This window comes from Myodes glareolus, chromosome 8 (genome assembly GCF_982192425.1).
Source record: "Myodes glareolus chromosome 8, mMyoGla1.1, whole genome shotgun sequence".
Taxonomy (NCBI): domain Eukaryota; kingdom Metazoa; phylum Chordata; class Mammalia; order Rodentia; family Cricetidae; genus Myodes; species Myodes glareolus.
In genome coordinates this window covers 9,236,046-9,255,676 of record NC_142033.1, presented here as the reverse complement: position 1 = coordinate 9,255,676, position 19,631 = coordinate 9,236,046, and the positions used below count along the sequence as shown (strand labels likewise).

Below are 19,631 nucleotides of genomic sequence, written 5' to 3'. Positions count from 1 at the left end.
AACAATAAATAAATAAAACTAAAAAAGAAAGAAAGAAATATCAGAGGGAGCAGAAGTGTGTGTGACTGAGAGCAAGGCAGTTAGATCCTTAGGAATACACCCGCCCCCAATTGAAACATTTGAAGTCCCCAAAATGTGCTTGGGTCACAGTGATCTCGTACGCAGGATGTGGGAAGCGGTGACGTTGTATTGTTTACTTGAAAGTTCAAAATCAGATAAAAAAAATCAGTCTTTCTTCTCTCCAAGAGTAGTTTTCTGCGGCCAGGATAGTATAATCTTAAGTACACCGTTGCCCAAGAGTTTAAACTGCCAAGTGACAGGATTGACATTCATTTTAAGCTCTAAACAAAGGGAGAAAGAGTTTTCGGGTGAGTGGCTGTTGGCTTGGACAGCTGTGCGGATTTGCAGGTTGCTCCCAGAATTTAGCCCGCAGTAGAGTTACCCAAGGAGACCCAGGGCAGCCACGGCCCCCACACTAGTCTCTGCTGTAGGAACTCTCCACAGTCAAGACTTCCTTCAAGTGACCTGCATAGAGAACATCCCAGCCACACCAGGCTCTCACTCCAGGTAAAAAATACCATAGAAAGTGACTTTTCCTTTCAACCTCCATAACTTTCAGGTCACACTTGCATCGGTGTGATTCAGGTCACAGGCTTGAGTCAGTCTCAGTCTGAGGGGACCTGGCTACACCTCGGTCACATGACGCTGATGGCACGGCCAGACCTCTCCTTAAAAAAAGAACAACTGGACATCTGTGATGGCTGGGGTTAACAACAAATTTTTGTTGTCACTGTTGTTTTAAAATTGTTTATTTTTATTTTCTGTGTATGGGTGTTTTGCCTGCATGTATGACTGTGTACCCCTTGGGTGCCTAGTGCCCAAGAAAATAGAAGAGGAATTGGAGGTGTGGACAGTTATGACATCGTAGACAGCACCCATGACTGCCTTGTGGGTGCTGGGAATCTCAACCAGTACTCTTTTTTTTTGAAAATTATTTTTTAAATTGGTATTTATTGAGCTCCACATTTTTCTCTGTTCCCCTCCCTGCCTTTCCCTTCCCCCTTCAACCCTCCCCCAAGGTCCCCAGGCTCCTAATTTACTCAGGAGATCTTGTCTTTCTCTACTTTCTACTTCCCATGTAGATTAGATCTATGTAAGTCTCTCTTAGTGTCCTCATTGTTGTCTAAGTTCTACAGTTGTGGTTTGTAGGCTGGTTTTCTTTGCTTTATGTTTAAAAACCACTTATGAGCAAGTACATGTGATAATTGTTTTTCTGTATCTGGGTTACCTCACTCAAAATAATGTTTTCTAGCTCCATTCATTTTCCTGCAAAATTCAAGATGTCGTTACTTTTTTCTGCTGTGTAGTACTCCATTGTGTAAATGTACCACATTTCCTTACTCATTCTTTGGTCGAGGGGCATTTAGGTTGTTTCCAGTTTCTGGCTATGACAAACAAAGCTGCTATGAATATAGTTGAGCACATGTCCTTGTGGCACAATTGAGCATCCTTTGGATATATACCCAAAAATAGTATTACTGGGTCTTGAGAAAGGTTGTTTCCTATTTTTCTGAGAAATCGCCACACTGACATCCAAAGGGGTTGTACCAACTTGCGTTCCCACCAGCGATGCAGAAGTGTTTCCTTTTCCCCACAACCTCTCCAGCATAAGTTGTCATCAGTGCTTTTGATCTTGGCCATTCTTCCAGGTGTAAGATGGAATCCCAGAGTTGTTTTGATTTGCATTTCTCTGATGACTAAGGATGTTGAGCATTTCCTTAAGTGTCTTTCAGCCATTTTAGATTCTCTTCAACCAGTACTCTCAATCGAGCCTTCTCTACAGCCCCAGCAGCTGGGTTTTAGGTGCTTGTGTTCTCATGGCTCCCTGCCAGCCCTTCTTCCCTTTTTACAGATATCACTCACCAATGAATGTTCACAAGCCTGACTTCCTCTCAGTGTGTCTCTCCCCGAGAACAGGCATGGGACATAGCCTTCTCCAACACCATAGCTCACTAATCCACCAGAAATATGCAGAGTGGTGGGCAGATGCTCCAAAGAGAAAGGATTTGTATTCAATGGTTGTTTACCAACAGTTGTGAAGATAAGCAATATCTTAATTGTTAAATAGTATTAACAATCAATATCATGATAATTTGATCCAGACTAAAGTTTTGATATCTAAGTTTTTATTGTCCAGGAAATAAACCCAAGTAATATGTATTCTTTGTAGTTTTTTTTTTAATGTGTTTTTCCTCAGATAACTCTACTGGGTCCTCAATAAAAGGATCTCAGAAATTAGCATATTTCAATAATATAAACTAGACTACAAACACTAGCTGACCCTTAAGAGTTGTCCTTCCTGTGTTTGAGTAGCTGACCTTGGATGGCACAGAGCATTTCATTGCTGTCTCTGACCTCTCTTTCCACCAGCTGAGGGCTGTGTGGTTTTCCCGTTCACCTTGTGGCTGACATGTTTGAAGACTGCTGCCCTGGGTTACTCTGCAGAACATCTTCCAGTTGGTTTCCTCTGACCTCTTCTCAGTGATGCTAACGGAGCACCAATGACGTCAGCATGTCTTCTCCCTGCTAATGCTGGCCTTGACCCTTGGCGAAGTGGTGTGTGCTGTCTTCCCGGTGTGATTGTCCCCTAGAATCACTAAGGCTTACAGGCGATGCTTCAGACTAGGAGAGTGTCTCAGCTCTCCTCTCAGCAGCTAGATCAGTATCCACTGGCGCATCCTACGTCCGATGGGGATCTTCTATTTCCTCTTTCTTTGTTTTTTCATTAATTAGATTTCTTTTGTAGCCCGTTAACTTATACTTAAATGATTTATATTAATATAGGCATAGATATTTATTTTTCTCTATAAATTGTAATCCAGCACTATCATTTATTTTCTTGTCCCAGTTTGTCCAACTCTGGCCTTAGAGAGGCCAGATCCCTTAGGCTGGCCCTCTTACACATTTGCAAACAGTTTTGTTGTTTTGTTTTGTTTTGTTTTCTGATATCAAAAGATATCCCAGATTCATTTTGTGTTTTCCTGTTCTCACTGCAGAATGACCTCTTCTCTGGGATATCAACATGCTTTTCAGAAGAAGGATATTTAGAAACCAAGACAAGTTTCCTAGGGGCACTCATTCCTGTTGGGTTAGCATTGCTTTTAGGCTCCTTTAGTATAGATGGTATTTAGTAGTATGGTTACACATATATGAACACATATGCATATTTTCTTTCTTTCTTTTTTTTTTGGCTTTTTCGAAACAGGGCTTTTCTGTGTAACCACTCTGGCTGTCCTGAAATTCACTTTGTAGACAAGGGTGGCCTCAAACTCACAGAGATCCTCCTGCCTCTGCCTCCTGAGTGCTGGGATTAAAGGTGTGCGTCACCACTGCATGGCTCACATACGCATATTTATATAGGTACTGCTCATGGGTGCACATTTTTCTACATATCTACTTAGGTCATGGCTGCATGTCAGACCTCTAAAGCCAATCCAAACCATGGGACTAAACAGAAAGGAGAAAGCCAGCTGAACATAGATGTCCATTCGTCTGGGTCCCGGTGTGGTCAACCATCCTCTCCTGTCCCCTTAGCCCCCCCTGCTGTGGTGGGCTGTGTCCCTCAGAGTCGGAAGCCAACCTTCCTGAGGTTGTTTTTGTGGAGCTTTTTGATGTAGCAAAAAGACAATTCATTAGTACAGATAAGGTCATTCTCTTAATTGTTCATCAGGTTTCATTATTTTCACAGTGTTTCCTGAACAGTCTATTTTTGCTGGAGAATTTAGGATTGGCATATATGATATTATGTCTTCTTTAGGATGCATTTCATTTCTGTTTATAACAAGTGCCCAAATTTGATAGCACACACTGGAAGAGTAGAAGAGAAATAAGTCCTGATGACAACTCCTCCCTTCCTTCCTCCCTCCCTCCCTCCCTCCCTCCCTCCCTCCCTCCCTCCCTCCCTCCCTCCCTCCCTCCCTCCCTCCCTCCCTCCCTTCCTTCCTTCCTTCCTTCCTTCCTTCCTTCCTTTCTCCCTTCCTTTCTTTCTTCCTTCCTTCCTTCCTTCCTTCCTTCCTTCCTTCCTTTCTTTCTTTCTTTCTTTCTCTCTCTCTTTCATAGGGTTTCTCTGTGCAGCCCTGGCTGTCCTGAAACTTGCTCTGTAGATCAGGATAGCCCTAAACTCAGAGATCTGCCAGTCTCTGCCTCCTGACTGCTGGGATTGAAGATGTGTGCCTTCACCACCCAGTCCTAACGACAATTTTTACTATCAACTTTTTGATTTTGAACCTAACGTTTAAGACTAAATCTTAACTTCCCTTTCTTTTTCTGTTCTTCATCTCTTTCCCCTGCCTCATTAGCATTCTTCCACTAACTGCTCATTAATCCTTAAACCTAACATCCCTTTACAAATATGAAATTGGATATATCATCTGGGTGTGTGTGCACGCTTTATATTAGATTTTCTGAACATACTACATGATTTTAGTGTATATGCAAAGTGGTGTGTGTGTGTGTGTGTGTGTGTGTGTGTGTGTGTGTGTGTGAGAGAGAGAGAGAGAGAGAGAGAATGGCTTTTCAGCTTGAAAACATGCCTTCCAAATTCTTTGATACTCTTTTCATACAAAGGCAAGATCTACATCCTGTCTCTTGAATTTGAACTCTGACTTTTTGGACCAGGTTTTATAAAACTGGTTCCTTCATTTGTTTTTGGAATCATTAGCACATTGAAAGATGCATGTGGTAGGAATCGAAACACAGATGATGACCTTAAACCAGACCAGGCAACAGCAAGAACCAACGCGCCGGTCATATTAAAGCCTTCGACATGAAACCATGTGGAAACCAAGCAAGCCAAGCCCCGGTCTCCACTGAGCTCTCCGTAAGTTACACATCTGTGAGCAAAACCAGTGGTCTCTGGGTTCATCCACAAAGTTGGGGAGGTTTCTGTTTTGTTTTCAGACGTAGATAACCAGTAAGAGCTAAGGGTAAACAATATAAAGTGGATACAGTTTCCAAACCTTCGTTGTGAGAGCGGAACCTGACATTTGAATACATTTCTTTCTGCTGACTCTAGTTCCTCAAGAATAACTAATAGTCTTTTAATTTTTGAGACAGAGTCTCACTGTGTAGCTTTGTCTGGCCTGGAACTCTCTATGTAGACTTCACTAAGCTCAAACTCACGTAGAACAACCTCCTGATGCTGAGTGAGTGCCCCTGCACTGGGATCATGAGCCACAGTCTTAAGAACCGACACGAAAACCGAGACGGGAAAGTCACCTTGTACAATAATCCATTCATTTCTGAAGAAATAGGGATATTTTTCTTTCCATCATCCTTAATCTATAATTTATATTTACCGAAAGCCTTTTTTACATGGCCATGAATTCACCTTTTCCTTCCTATCTTAATTAAATGTGTTCAGTAAGTAATGGTGGGTAGGTGAGCAAAAGAAATGCTTACCAAAAATAATAGCAACTTTGCCATATTTCACTTTCTTTTCTACTGTCTCTATTCCCACATGTGAGCATAGAATGTTTAATTTGGTGGTGCTTATGGATCAAGAGAAAATTCACACAGGAAAAGCTATAGGGGGAAGCGGATTGGTGGTTACAGCTGTAGGGTGAAGCGGATTGGCGGATACAAAGGTTCAGAGAGAGGGAAGATGGGAGATGAAGCTAATCATCATGGCGTTTCTCTAGAAGGAAATGTTTGGAATTAGGTGCGTGGTGATGGCTGCACAGCCCCGGGGATCCACAGCCCCGGGGATGCCCTCCCAATTATGCCTGAGAGGGATGAGTTTTGTCATTTTTGCATTATATCTTAGTGTTTTTTAAAAATTTTATTTATTTATTATATATACACTTTCCAGGAGACAGTGCCAGATCTTCTTACAGATGGTTGTGAGCCACCATGTGGTTGCTGGGAATTGAACTCAAGACCTCTGGAAGAGCAGCCAGTGCTCTGAACCTCTGAGCCATCTATCCAGCCCCTCTTAGTGTTTTTTTTAAAAGATGCAGTGAGTTAGAAACCCTTTTCATCAGTAAAAAATAAACAGCTTGAGCTAAACTCTATATATCCAATACATTCTCTAGTCGGCAAATGAATTGAATAGAACCACTCTCTCTCCAAACCAACGGACGGTTCTTGTGAAATTATGATTGCTATTCTTCCTACCAGAAAACTGATAAAAGTTCAGTATTTCTTGATACAAGCGAGGACCATTCACATTCTTGACAGGCTCGTATCAGGGTATGAGTAAAATAATTTAATTTCTTTCTGCTTGTTATCTCAATCTGGAAACATGGCTGGGTCCAGGGCCTCCCCAGATGATGTAATATCCTTTCTTAAACAACCATGACGCCAAAGGTTGCTTTGGTTGTTCTTTGTTTCTTAATTAGATAAAGTCAATATGGATCATTAAACTTAATAAAAACAAAAGACCGGGAGTCTGCCTCCTTCAGAGGGACAGAACAGGCGACTTTGAGGAGGATGTCTCACCCCAACTGGCTCCCCAATCAAGCTGTCCCTCAAGGAGAAGGAAGCAAACAAAAGTGGGTGCCAATTTTCTGTCAGATCTTTGGCTCCTTAAAGATTATGACAGCAACTGGGATTATGTTTAGCGGAAATACATCCAGAGGTTATAGTAATAAAGGATATGGCCATGGAAGTGGTTTATGACGCATTTCCCTGGGTAATATTTTTATTATGGACTCTCCTTATTATATTTATTCTTAACCTTTAGCAGCTAGATTGGAGACCCGATTTCTTGGGGGTACACTGGCTCCATTCCCGGGAGTTATGAGGTCGTAGGTGGGCAGAGCTTCCTTTGTCAATCTGAAAACTGTGGTTAGAGGGACCGACAAACAGAAACCCGTGTACCCTGACCCTGTGCTAGATCCTTCCTCTCAGTGAACAAAAACGGGCAAAAGAAAAAAGACCTTAGAAGATCTTAGAAGCCCTTGAAACCAGAACCCGGAACTGGAGCACTGGGACTTTCTGTTTCACGTTTCTGTTCTTTTCAACGCAAGCAGGCCTCTTCTGAAATTAAGGGAAGCCTGTAAGTTCTGGATGGACACGGGTCACAGGAAGCGACACTCCTCTTTATAGGCTGGAACCAAACCTGCAAAGCTGTCATCTGTGACGGTGCCAGTGCACCTAGGAATGGGCAGAATGAGGAAGTCGTGCGCTTGGTCATCTTCCCTCGTTTGGTTCCTTGTTCACCAACTCAGTGGGAACGCGTGTGCTTCTGACTTCACTGGCACCATGCCCCCTGTTCTGTTGGAGTCACCTCTGGCGTTGGTGACCACTGGAGACCCACATGCCTCCGAAAAGGCTTGAATTTCTCCTTAATGTAAAGGAAGCCTCTTGACTCCTTCGCTTCCACTCTTTCCCAACTACGGAACAAAATTCTGGTGTGTACTAGACACTCAGTGAGGGTGGGCGCTTCCCCGGGCTCTAGAAAACAACCTTTTTTCCTCCTTCTTTGTTTTTCTTGAGATAGGGTCTCACTATGTAACCCTGGCTGTCCTGGAACTCACGGGTACAGACCAGGCTGGCCTTGAACTCTCAGAGATCTGCTTACCTTTGCCTCCCAAGCACTAGGATTAAAGGCCACCACAACCATGAATCATCCAGTTCTTGACTTGATTTCAAAATAGATCAAGGCTTGAGGGCCTTCTAGGAAAATTAATAATTTGATATACCCAAAACTTTAAAATATTTGAAACTGTGCATGGTGATGCACACCTTTGATCCTAGGCAGAGGCAGGTGGATCTCTCTGAGTTCAAGGTCAGTCTGGTCTATCCAGTAAGGTCAGCCAGGGCTAACAGAGAAGGTGTGTGTGTGTGCGTGCGTGCGTGTGTGTGTGTGTGTGTGTGTGTGTGTGTGTTAAGATGGGGTGGGGGATGGGGTGGGGGGACTTTAAATATCTGTTCAACATTGCAAGCTTGTATTGTAAAGACGTCTGATCTTTGTGTTGGAATTTGAAGATAATGCAATCTGTTAATAATGGAACATTTAGGGAATTATTTAAAATAGCAATTGCAAGATTTCCTTCATGTAAGTTGTAAATGTATAGTCAAGTGCTTTTATTTTTCTTCAGAGTAATACATGGAAACGACTGAAACTTTCACAAACTCCGGAAGGTTTTCCAGGAAGAGCTCCAGCCTCCTGTTGTGTTCTCTGTCTCACTCCTGCCCCAGACAAAGAACGGGGCGAGCCCTTGGAATGGACTTTGCTTCTGTTCCTGCTCTGCCGGGGTTTTATCTTCTCACCTGTGAATGCTGTGTTCACTGCTGCTTATTGATCAATAGCTGCCTAGTAATTTTAGGCACCACTACCCTATGATCACGGAGGATTTACATCCTTTATACGCATCTCTCCTTTCAGTGGATTCGTAGTTACTCCTGAGAGCCTCATCATAGCCAATGACTTCTTAAGAAAATGCTAATCTTAGGTCTCTGTTTCAGTTCTGTCTGCTTTAGCCATCATCCCTCTGATCAAAGCCAGAACCAGGGTCTGAACAGCTTAGAAACAACACTCTGTTGGACTGGAGAGATGGCTCAGTGGTTAGGAGCACTGACTGTTCTTCCAGAGGTCCTGAGTTCAATTCCCAGCATCCACATGGTGGCTCACAACCAACTATAATGAGATCTGATGTCAACACTGTATACACAATAAATAAGTAAATAAAAAAAAGAAATAATAGTCTGTCTCTTCCCATTTATGCTTTCCTTTCGAGCACCGTGAAAAAACACCATGACCAAGGCAACCTATAAAAGAAAGCATTTAATTGGGGTCTTGCTTACAGTTTCAGAGGCAACTTCATGACTGTCATGGCAGGGCCCATGGAGGCAGGCAGCCAGGTCTGGTGCAGGAGCAGTAGCTCAGAGCTCACACCCTGATCTTTGGACTGTAGGCCAAGAGAGACCCAGTGACACATCTCCTCAATAAGGCCACACCTTCTCACCCCTACTAAACAGTCCACCTGCTGGGTCAAACGTTCAAAGCCTGTGGGGGTTGTTCTTATTCAAACCACCAAGATACTATTTTATTTTATTTGCATGGGTGTTTTGCCTGTGTGTAGGTCTGGGACTGGGGTTACAGATGACTGTGAGCCAACATGTGGGTTCTGATACTCGAACCCAGGTTCTCTGGAAGAACAGTCAGTGCCCTTAACTGCTGAGTCACCTCTCCAACCCTCTGTTCTTCGTGTAAGATGAGGACAGATGTCTCTCGTATTCTTTTTATTCCTATGCCCCAACGTCTATATTTTTAATGTTTTATGTACAAAAGCGGTAAAGCTTTTGTATGCTTTTCTTCTCTTTTCGCTTTGTTTTTTTTTGAGACAGGGTTCTCTGTTTAACAGTTCTTGTTGTCCTGGAACTTGTTTTGTAGGCCAGGCTGGCCTCAAACTCACTGAAATCCACCTGCCTCTGCCTCTAGAGTGCTGGGATTAAAGGCATGCACCATCACTGCCAGGCTGGTAAGTTTTCCAAGTTGATGAAACTTATCTTTAGCCATTGCTCAGCACTTTGTGATTCAAACTAGGGTTTGCATCTAAGTAGTTAAAGAAGAGACACCCCCATCCCTACCCCGGTGTTGTGGGCTATCACCAAGGGCTCAGCTAGTTTTTATTTTCTTTTATCTCTTTATTTTTCCCTTTCCCATCATGCTACAATTATTAACTAACTTAATCTTCACAATGGGCTATGAGGTTGATAATTAGTAGTAACTCTAACTGCTGAGGTCAGGATTTTTTCCCCTTGAGAGTTTCTGAGCTGTCTCTTTAACATCATCTTGAGCGGACTTTGATCAGTTACTGGAAGTTAGGCTCCAATCTTTGGAATCCTGTTTTCCCTGGATGGCTCCTTCCTTAAATCTTTGCCCTTGACTTCTCTTTGGGTTGATTCTGTACTCTACCTCTGAGTTCTACCTGTAGTCAGGCTATTGTTGTCTAGAACTACCAGCCTTTTGCTCCCAGGAAGTGTCTGTCTGTCTGTCTGTCTCTCTTTCTTTCTTTAGTTTTTCCAGATAGAGTTTCTCTGTATAACAGCTCTAGCTGACCTGGAACTAGTTCTTGTAGACCAGGCTGGCCTTGAACCCACAGATGTCTGCCCGTCTGCCTCTGCCTCCCAAGTACTGGGATTAACAGAGTGTGCCCCCCCATCCCGGCTCAGGAAGTCTTTCCTTACTTCTCTCTGTAGTTAGCATGTTTCCACGGCTCATTCCCTCATGTAACAGTTACCACATTCAGATGAGATTCCCTAAGACCGGAGTAAGGCAAATTTGAGTCCCTCTATGTCTGAAAAGATTTTTATTCTTCCTTCATACTTTTAAAATTTGATTAGAAATTCCATGGTTCAATAGTTTTCTGTATGGGAGGGGGGACATGGAAGGGGGCACTCGAGTGGTTCTAAAGAAAGCAAGGAAAAAAGATGAAAACCAGAGCTAGGAAAAGAAGTAAGAAGCAGGAGATATGATCGCAGATTTGCAGTCAGGGAGCACATTAAGTAAGCCAGAGAAAGCATAACAGCTCTCAGATCGATAAGACTAAACCTAGCTGTATGTTAGTATCAAGGTTTGTCAGCATAGTGCACAGGGCCTGTATAAGCCAGCGGAGAGGCAAAGGTTTGCTAGGGTCTAGGCAGAGCGAGGCTGGTGTGAGGTATAGAAGATTGTAGCATAGGACCCAGGTGCTTACAGCAACATGGTTGCACTAAAGAATACATCAATGACAGCATCCAAGGAAAACATGTCATATGATGTTATTCATCAAAAGATTCAAATAACAGATACATTTTATGTGATATTGTGTATTTTTTTTCAAACCAGAGTTATATTGGCCAGCAATACATAAACAGGTGGCGAAGCTGAAAGGAAATCAAGGAAATTACTAGCACAAAATTCAGATTACTGTAGCCTGGACCAAAGGAAGAACACAGGACAGAGTCCTCTGCGTGTCATGAGAGTCTGAGGTGGTAAATGCCTTTAGTAGAATGCTGGGTTTGTGGATGTTCATTTTATTATCATTGTAAACCTACGCTTGTATGTTATGTATACTTTTTTTTTTTTTCAAGATAGAGCTTCTCTGTGGCTTTGGCCCTGTCCTGGAACTCGTTCTGTAGAACAGGCTCACTTCCAACTCACAGAGATTCTCTTGCCTCTGCCTCCTGAGTGCTGGGATTAAAGATGTGTGCCACCACTACCCAGCAATGTGAATACAATAATTTTTATTTGCTGATAAAGTCGAATTTTAAATGTCTTCAGTATACTTCCATTTTATTAAAAGCAAAGGCCAGATTTGACTCATCTTTGTCTTGATTAATGTTGGAAATAATGAAGTTTGTAAGTATCCCTGCCAGATGCAACCACCTGAAGCCAATCAATTATTCTTCTTAAGGAATTTCTTGGTAAGATATTTCTAGTGTCTCTTAGAGAATTGTTTCTAGAAACAGCTGTGGCTTCATTCTCCAAGTGTTCAGTGTGACCACCATTCCCACACTTTTCACTCTCCACTGACTTACTTTTTCTCATAGAAACTGTCGGAAATTTCCAGAATCAAGAATTTCATCTTCTACTGGATGTGTAAGTTCCGAATGAAGCCTCCAGGCTAACTTCTTGGGGCTCACATCTTTCTGTGGTGCCGTAGTGAGCATCGGCCATGGGGAGAGAGCAAACTTCTCTGTCATGTGTTTCTTTGTCAGTAAATTTCCTCTAGACTTTACCATCTGATGGGACTGATGATCTATTGATTTTTTTTTTCTCTCCAGTCCTGGGATCAAACCCAAGGGCCTCGCATATGACCTAGATGTTTCTGAGATATCCACTTGTAAATTAATTCCACCACACCCTCTTTCATTGTGCTGGGTCCCTTACAGACCTTTGCACTCAGACTCACAACCTTCAACGTAAGGGAAAATCTGTGTCTTTAGTTACTGCCTCTGGTTTTTTTTTTTTTTGTGTGTGTGTGCTGGATCGTTTTATGTCAGTCTGACAAAAGCTAAAGTCATCTGAGAGGAGGGAACCTCAATTAAGAAACTGCCTTCGTAGGATCAGGCTGTAGGATAGCAGAAGGTGGTGGCTTCCATCTTTAATCCCAGGACTAGGGAGGCAGAGATAAGAAGATCTCTGAGTTTAAGGCCAACCTGGTCTATGAGAGAGAATTGCAGGACAGCCAGGGTCACACAGGGAAACCCTCTCACTAAAAACAAAACAAACAAATAAATAAACAAAAGAAACGGGGAGAGAAGGAATGCGCCCTACTTCTTGTCCTAGCTTTCTGTTTTTTCTTTTGGCTGCCATTCTTCCAATTACTTTATGTCCTCCAGAAATGAAGCAAGATCTTTCCTTTTGGTGGCAACTTTCTCAGTTTTGGGGGTTGAACCGGTTGCCTCTGTGGTGGTTTGAATAAGAAAGGCCCTCCTCATAGGCTTATGTATTTTATTGTGGCACTATGTGAGAAAGATTGGGGGTGTGGCCTTGTTGGAGGAAGTGTGCCACTGAGGGTGAGCACTGAGGTTTCCAAAACTCCACACCAGGCCAGTGTCTAGCTCCAGGCTTGAGGATGGACAAGGATGTAATTATTAGGTACCGCTCCAACACCGTGCCTGTCTGACTCCGTGCCATGATGATGATGGACCCACCCTCTGAAACTGTAAGCAAGCCCTCAGTTAAGTGCTTTCTTTTATAAGAGTTGCCTTGGTCATGGTGCCTCTTCACAGTCACAGAACCAAGACAGCCTCTAATAATGTATTAAAATGCAAATATCCATACTGTCCATCTCCTGGCTCTTCAGATGGAACCATCTCCGTTTTCCTCCTGACACATCAAGGAGGAAGAGGGATGGGGAGGGCGAAGCAGGGCCAGGCACCCAGAGTCAGAGGCTGTAGGACAGGTCTGTGCATCTGAGTGCTTGACATACCAGTATATTCCCGATTCTGTGTCATCCCAGACACCGAAATGTCCTGTAGGTTGACACTTCCATCCGTGTTTCAGATTCCTCTATGACGGAGGCAGTACTGTTAGGTAACCAGGAACAAAATAAAGAACACCCAAGCCTCCTTCCATCTAGCGTCCTGTTCTTGACACAGAGTGACAGCCACTCTTCTCGTGGCTTAGTCCAATGGAAGATGGTTGATTTTACACAGAGGAAGAGTGACAAACGCTTTTGATGGTTACACAGAGGTAAACTGTGTAACCTGGCAGCGGCAGGGTACCACTGTGCACTTAGAGTCTTCCGTGAGTCAGTACTCGGAGATCCCAGCAGAGAAATGAGTTTTACTGTTTGGATTTGGGCTTAGCTGAACAAACAACACAACACTGAGGTCGTTTGTTGGGGCAAAGCAGGGGGATGAATCTCCTCAGTCCATCTAATGTCTGTTTCTGCAGGTTGGAGCTTGATTGTCGGGGAAGAACTTCTCCATTCCTTTCTGGGACTTGCCTGGGCACGCTGATATGAGAAACCTTGGTGCTGTGGAGTGTTCGAGGAACTAGCATTGCTCATGTTGCTTTCCAGGGGAGCAGTTTCAGGGCGTACATTTCCTCTTTGAGAGGCATGTGCACATACTTCCATTCTGTACCTGTACCACCCTCCCCACCCTTCCTGTCGGTTAATTCCTAGTGCTCCTCTGGCCTCACGCAAACCACCAGTTTCCCCATGCCCAGACTTTGGTCCTGTCAGTCATACTCCCGCCAGCTCTGCAGCGTGTGTGCATCAGTCTGTCACCACCCTCCTGCTAACACAGTGTCTTCCGCCACCAGGTTCCTCTCCTTACCTGACTGGAATATGCCCTGCACACTCAGGCCTGCTGAAGGCCACTCCCCCTCTTCCTAAAATCTTCAGCCTCTCTTCTCTTCTCTTTTTGTTTTAGAGACGAATTTATTTTTATTTTATGTGCGTTGGTGCTTTGCCTGCATGCGTGTCTGTGTGAGGGTGCCAGATCCCCTGGGACTGGAGTTATAGACAGCGTGAGCTGCCATGTGGGTGCTGGGAATTGAACCCAGGTCCTCTGGAAGAGCAGTCAGTGCTCATAACCACTGAGCCGTCTCCCCAGCCATCTTATCTTTTCTTTAGTGAATGTTATTAGAATTGAAATGGAATCATCCTTGCTAAACCCTAATCAAATAATAGATAAGGTAAGGAGGTCAAGAGGAGGGACCAGCATGCGTGTGTAGCTGATAACAGCCATTACAAGAAACAGCCAGAACCACAAGCTTACACAGGCTATTTTCTTTTATGAAAAAAGGTTTGTTTATTTTTCTTTACTCATACTTTACCTTTTGCATGTAGGTGTACCACGTGCCTATCCATATAGGGTCCCCCAGACCCGGGGTTATGAACGGTTCAGAGCCACCACATGGGTGCTAGAAATCAAACCCAGAACCTCCGCAGGAAGTGCTCCTAACCACCAAGGCCCCTCTCCAGCCTTCACACACGGAGTGTTTCCTCTGAGAACGCCTGCTCAAGAGCTGCTTCTCCGAATCTGGGCTGACACCACCCTGGCTGCCACTCTTTGTAGTCAAGGGCACTTGTTGCCGAGTGAGTTCCGGTACCCTCCTCATTTCACCTCAGTCTTGTCTCCCAGGCTGCTAAGATGGGGACACGGCCTGCTGTCACATCGCATTGATCTTAGGGAGGGACCTATATGGTGGAAAGAGAAAACCAACTTCCGTAAGTTGTCCTATGACTTCCACACATGCTATGGCATGCGTATCCCATCCATATACACACGCAAACATGACATAAAAACAAAACAAACAAACAAACAAGCAAAAAACCTGAGGCTGAGCCAGCCTGATTAACAGTGCCTTCTAGGACAGCCAGCGCTGTTACACAGAGAAACAAAAACCATAAAACCCCAAAAAACCATGCCTGTCTGCATGCATGTTTCTATGGCAACACTCATTCCCTAGGGTGTGCAGGTCCTTCTGAGACTCTCTTTCTTGGGAGTTATTTTAGGGTGACACTTCCTTTCTGAGAATTCCCATTTCCCCGCTCTTTTACTTTTCTCAGCGTCTATTTCGGGACTTTAATATACCAGAGACCATGTACTTTTTCCCTTTGAAGTGGTAGAAAGTAGAAACACTCTGTTACAGCCCTGAAAATACAAACCAGAAAGTAAGTCAACTGTGGAGATCATATTCTGCCTGTAGAGCACAGAATGCTTGTCATGCTCAGACACGGGGAAGTGACCATGTGTGCTCATCGTGGTGACACGGTCTCTCTTCTCATCCCGAGATTCGGGGAGAACTTTCCTTTGTTTGAAGGGAATTTTGTCTGTCTTTGCTTTTCATATCTTTCTTCTCAAGAAGTCCTTCTGTTTCTGGGTTTTTATGTTTCCCGACATTGTGTTGTTGTTGTTTTTCTGTTGTTGTTTTGGCTTCTCTGTGTATCCCTGGCTGTCCTGGAACTCACCCTGTAGCCCAGGCTGGCCTCGAACTCATAGAGATCTGCCTGCCTCTGTCTCCTGAGTGCTGGGATTAAAGGTGCACTGTCTGGATCAGGGAGAGAGAGCTACACTGAAACAGGGTCTAGTTAGGGTGGAACTCAAAGCCACAGGCCGGTCAGTGTGACTAGGAAGCACCACAGTCATAGGAACTAGGAGTGTTGAGCCAGAGAAGGGGGGGGGGGGAGGGTGGGGGCAGAGAAAAAACAACAGTGCTGTCCTGGAGAGAAAACAGCGAGCTCTCCTAGAATCCCAGAGTCCTGCTCGGCAAGGTTGTGACTCTGGGTTTATTGGTGTCACCATCATCTTTTCAGGGTAACATTTGTTTATTTATTTACTGGTGTGTCGGGGCACGTGTGTACACACATGCACATGCCATGGTATGTGTATGGAAGTCACAGGACAAGTAGCAAAGAGTTGGTGTTCTTTTTTCACAGTGTCCATTCTGGGGTTCGGACTCGGGTCCCCTGACTTGGTGCTCTTACCTGCTAAGTCATTTCATCAGCCTTGATCTCATCTTCTAAATATTTCATGACGATCACAGACTCTGGGAACTCAAAGGCTAGGGAACCCATGGCAGTGGGTAAACGCCGTTAATGAGCAGGGAAGAGTAGAGGATCGTCACGCTTTGGCAATTAAAACGGTGATAAGAACAGGAGGTAAGGAGGGTTAGGGTACAAAGAAAAAGCAACTAGTTTCTTTCTTGGCTAAAAGTTGGACACGTTCTTTAAAATGCGGATAGCCTTGTTAGTGTTAGAGGCCAGAGACACCAGAAGTGCCTAAGCCAAAAGTGTGTCTGGTTTTCTGTAGCCAGAGGCTGGGGGTGTCAAGAGATGTGGTTTGTTTATCTCTTTCCCTGAAGGACTACTCCTTCCTGAGAAACCAGAACAAGGATGTGACCAACGCTTAGAATGAAAACCGGGCTGCCAGCTCATCCCCTTCCCTCCTTTCCTCCATTCCACGGTCTCTTATTAACGCCAAGGCAGCGAGACCCAATGGTTTCCCATTTCTGGGGACCCCCTCACCCCCTACCCCCACTATGTAGGAGCTGGATGACTGAGAGAATGTTGATGACACCTCAGAACAGATGTTACTCAAGAGCTGTGGAAGAGACACGATCTGGGGGAAGGGAAGATTATCCCGGCTTTAAGGTTATGGCCACAGTTTATCCAGGTCAGAGTACACTGCATCCACATCTTCTCAAGAGAAGGCTGGGAACTCTGGAGCAGAAAGCAACTCCTGTAGCAGAAATGAACTATGGAAATATTGGCATTTGTGTGTCATGAAGAAAAGGAGAGCAAGCTGAGGAACCAGCTATAGGAAAGAAGATTTGTTACAATGTGACAGAACCAGCCCATGTTCCCATAGAGGAAAGCTAGTGTTTCCAGATGCAGGAGTTAGGAAGAAATGGGGGTGGGGGTAGAAGAGAAAGAATGAAGGCGTGAAAAACAGAGTATTCCAGAATTTCAAGACCTTTCATTGATTCCATGGGCTATCTACAGTACTGTGGGTGTCATCTGTGTGGTAGCGATTGGGCTAGACTTCCTGGCTCCTAGTATAGACAGGAATCAGTATGCCTGGGGGAATGAACAGCTCTTAGAAGCCCCAGTCACATTTAATTCTTTGAGCAGAGTCAAGAGATTCTGTACATCACAGGGTATTGTGGGGGCAGGGGAGGAAGGGCAGGGAGGGAGGGATGATTCCACGGGTTGGAGAGATGGCTCAATCAGTAGAGCACCGCCTGCTCTTGCTGACATCTGGGTTGGATTGCCAGCACCGCAGCTTACGATCACCTGTAATTCCAGTTCCCATCTATGGTCACTTACACACACATGATACACATAAACTCATGCAGCACACATACGTATATACAAATAAATAATAAAATATCTTTTAAAAAAAGATGGTTACCATTCTTTAAGCCAAGAAGCACTGGTGGACACAGGGTATATATACAATGAAACACCGTGGAGACAGGGTATATACACAGTCCTGGTGAAACACTGTGGACAGGGTATGTATACAGTCATTCTATGGCTTAAAGGCCAGGCAGAGTCCTTTAGCTGTTCCTTATAAACTTCTTTTTTGTCTGTTTTGTTTTTTGTTTTGTTTTTCCAGACAAGATTTCTCTATGTAGCCTTGGCTGTCCTGGAACTTGCTTTGTAGCCCAGACTGGCCTTGAACTTGTAGAGATCCACCTGCCTCTGCCTCCTGAGTGCTGGGATTAAAGGTGTGTACCACCACTACCCACCCTCTTTGTAAACTCTTGAGTGTTCACGAGTCCTTCTCTTATTCCCAGCTTCCTTAGAGAACGTGTTGGGTTTTGGCTCTAACGTATTCTAGAGTCCAGTAGCATTCTAGGAGGACTTTGATTTGAAAACGGTAGCCTGGTGCGGGGGAGCTTAGGCAACCTGAATGCCTAAAATAAAGCACAATGTCCGAGAGAATGAGGCTACAATAACAACACTTTTCAGTTAAGTAAAGGATTTTAAAAACTTACTCATGATAATTTTAGGAAAAAGTCATATCATCTTACAGCTAGCTATATCTTGAGTTCTAACATAATCTTCAAATAAACTCTATAGAAGACATGACACGATGGCAGACTCCCATGCCATCTTCCTGTCTGGTGACTCCTCACAGTGAAACCTGAGACAGTGTCTGAGTGTCCAGCACCTTTGTGGTTTGATAGGGTCAGGTAGGAGAGATGGGCGTTTCTGTACCTTGTGTTATAGACACACTGGTCCTGCATACTGTAGAAAGGAAGGGTATGAAGCTTGCTAACAGTTTAGCATACACACACACACACACACACACACACACACAGAGAGAGAGAGAGAGAGAGAGAGAGAGAGAGAGAGAGAGAGAGAGAGAGAGAGAGAGAGAGCAATGGTCTGCTCGGTCTGCTCTTTTGGAGTTAATCCTGCCTCCCAGTCCATGGTCATGGAAGAGCATCAGCTTGAGATCTTGAGGTCAGCAGACACTAATTAGACAAAGCATTTATTTTTTCTTTTCTTTTTCTTTCTTTTTTCTTGTTTTTTTGAAACAGGCCTTTCTCTGTGTAGCCCTAACTGTATGGAACTAGCTCTGTAGACCAGGCTGGGCTCGAACTCACAGAGATCCTCCTGCCTCTGCCTCCTGAGTGGTGGTATTAAAGGTGTGCACTACCACCACTGCCTGGCCTTGACTGAGCATTTCTGGAAGTGACGGGGTCTAGATGCTTAGACAAAGAGGGAAGCATTTGAGGACTGATAAACATGAATGGCACAAATGTCGAAAGCAAGGCTGACCTGGCCAGTGGGAAATTGTGGTAATATAGTAGGGTCTCCTCCATGTCATACTATTTAGTCAATACAGTTGCTTTGCCAAGGATGAGAAAAATAAGGACAGATACTTCCTTAAGCCTCCACAACAAATGTTACTTCTGATCCTGTGTTTTCATTTAAGGATTTTATACCTAAGAGTTGTCAAAAAAATTATTACTATTATTTTTTTTTACCTCATTTCTACTTAAGATTGCACTCTGAATTGATGTAGTTGGTCTATACGCTGTTTTTCTGTCTAAAACAGTACGGGGCAAGACAACCACTCCTAGAATTCTTGAGTATAACAGAGTATAAGACCCAGATGAAAGTTAGATTTAGGGTTGCTATGTTATAATTTTAAAATGAGTGCACAAATACCTTGGGGCCATCACTGAGCCCAACAGCAGGTATGTACTGCTAAGCACTGTACCTTTTGTCTTCCCTTTTCCCCTTGGGCCTCCATAAACAAGAAACTGTTTGCTCTCCCCATTGTTCAGGGAAACGAATGCCTTTTGTCTGTACCCTAGACTCTAGGTTTATGTCATACACACTCACACACACTTTCTAAAATCCAAGTCTCAATAAAGTTGTCCTAAGGCCTAATGGTTTAACTATATAGACGGTAGCTCTTAATTGGCTGCATTATGCCAGGCTACAATTAAGATTCAAATACGTTTTAATAAGTTTATAAATTTGTTATGTTGTTCTGACTCATGATGTCAAAAAAAATAAAATATAAAAGAGTATAGACAGTCATAAGTTAAAGGAATAAAGGTAATGAGATAAATATTAAACTTGTAGAAAAAGTAATAGAGTAAGAAAAATAAGCCGTGTAAAGATGGAATATATACAGAAAGTCTGTATTATGTATGTTATTGT

General features: G+C 43.8%; 1 long non-coding RNA gene and 1 pseudogene across 1 annotated transcript; one reads left to right on the top strand and one right to left on the bottom strand.

Annotated features, from left to right (window-relative positions):
- Window positions 1–275: 275 nt before the first annotated feature.
- On the top strand, window positions 276–8,707 carry LOC146893756 (uncharacterized). Its single transcript, XR_015002628.2, has 3 exons — window positions 276–567; window positions 4,721–4,879; window positions 8,103–8,707. It is a non-coding gene; the product is annotated as an uncharacterized LOC146893756 (long non-coding RNA).
- Window positions 8,708–10,369: 1,662 nt separating this feature from the next.
- On the bottom strand, window positions 10,370–11,955 carry LOC146893755 (ribosomal protein eL22-like 1 pseudogene; annotated as a pseudogene).
- Between the last annotated feature and the right edge of the window lie 7,676 nt (window positions 11,956–19,631).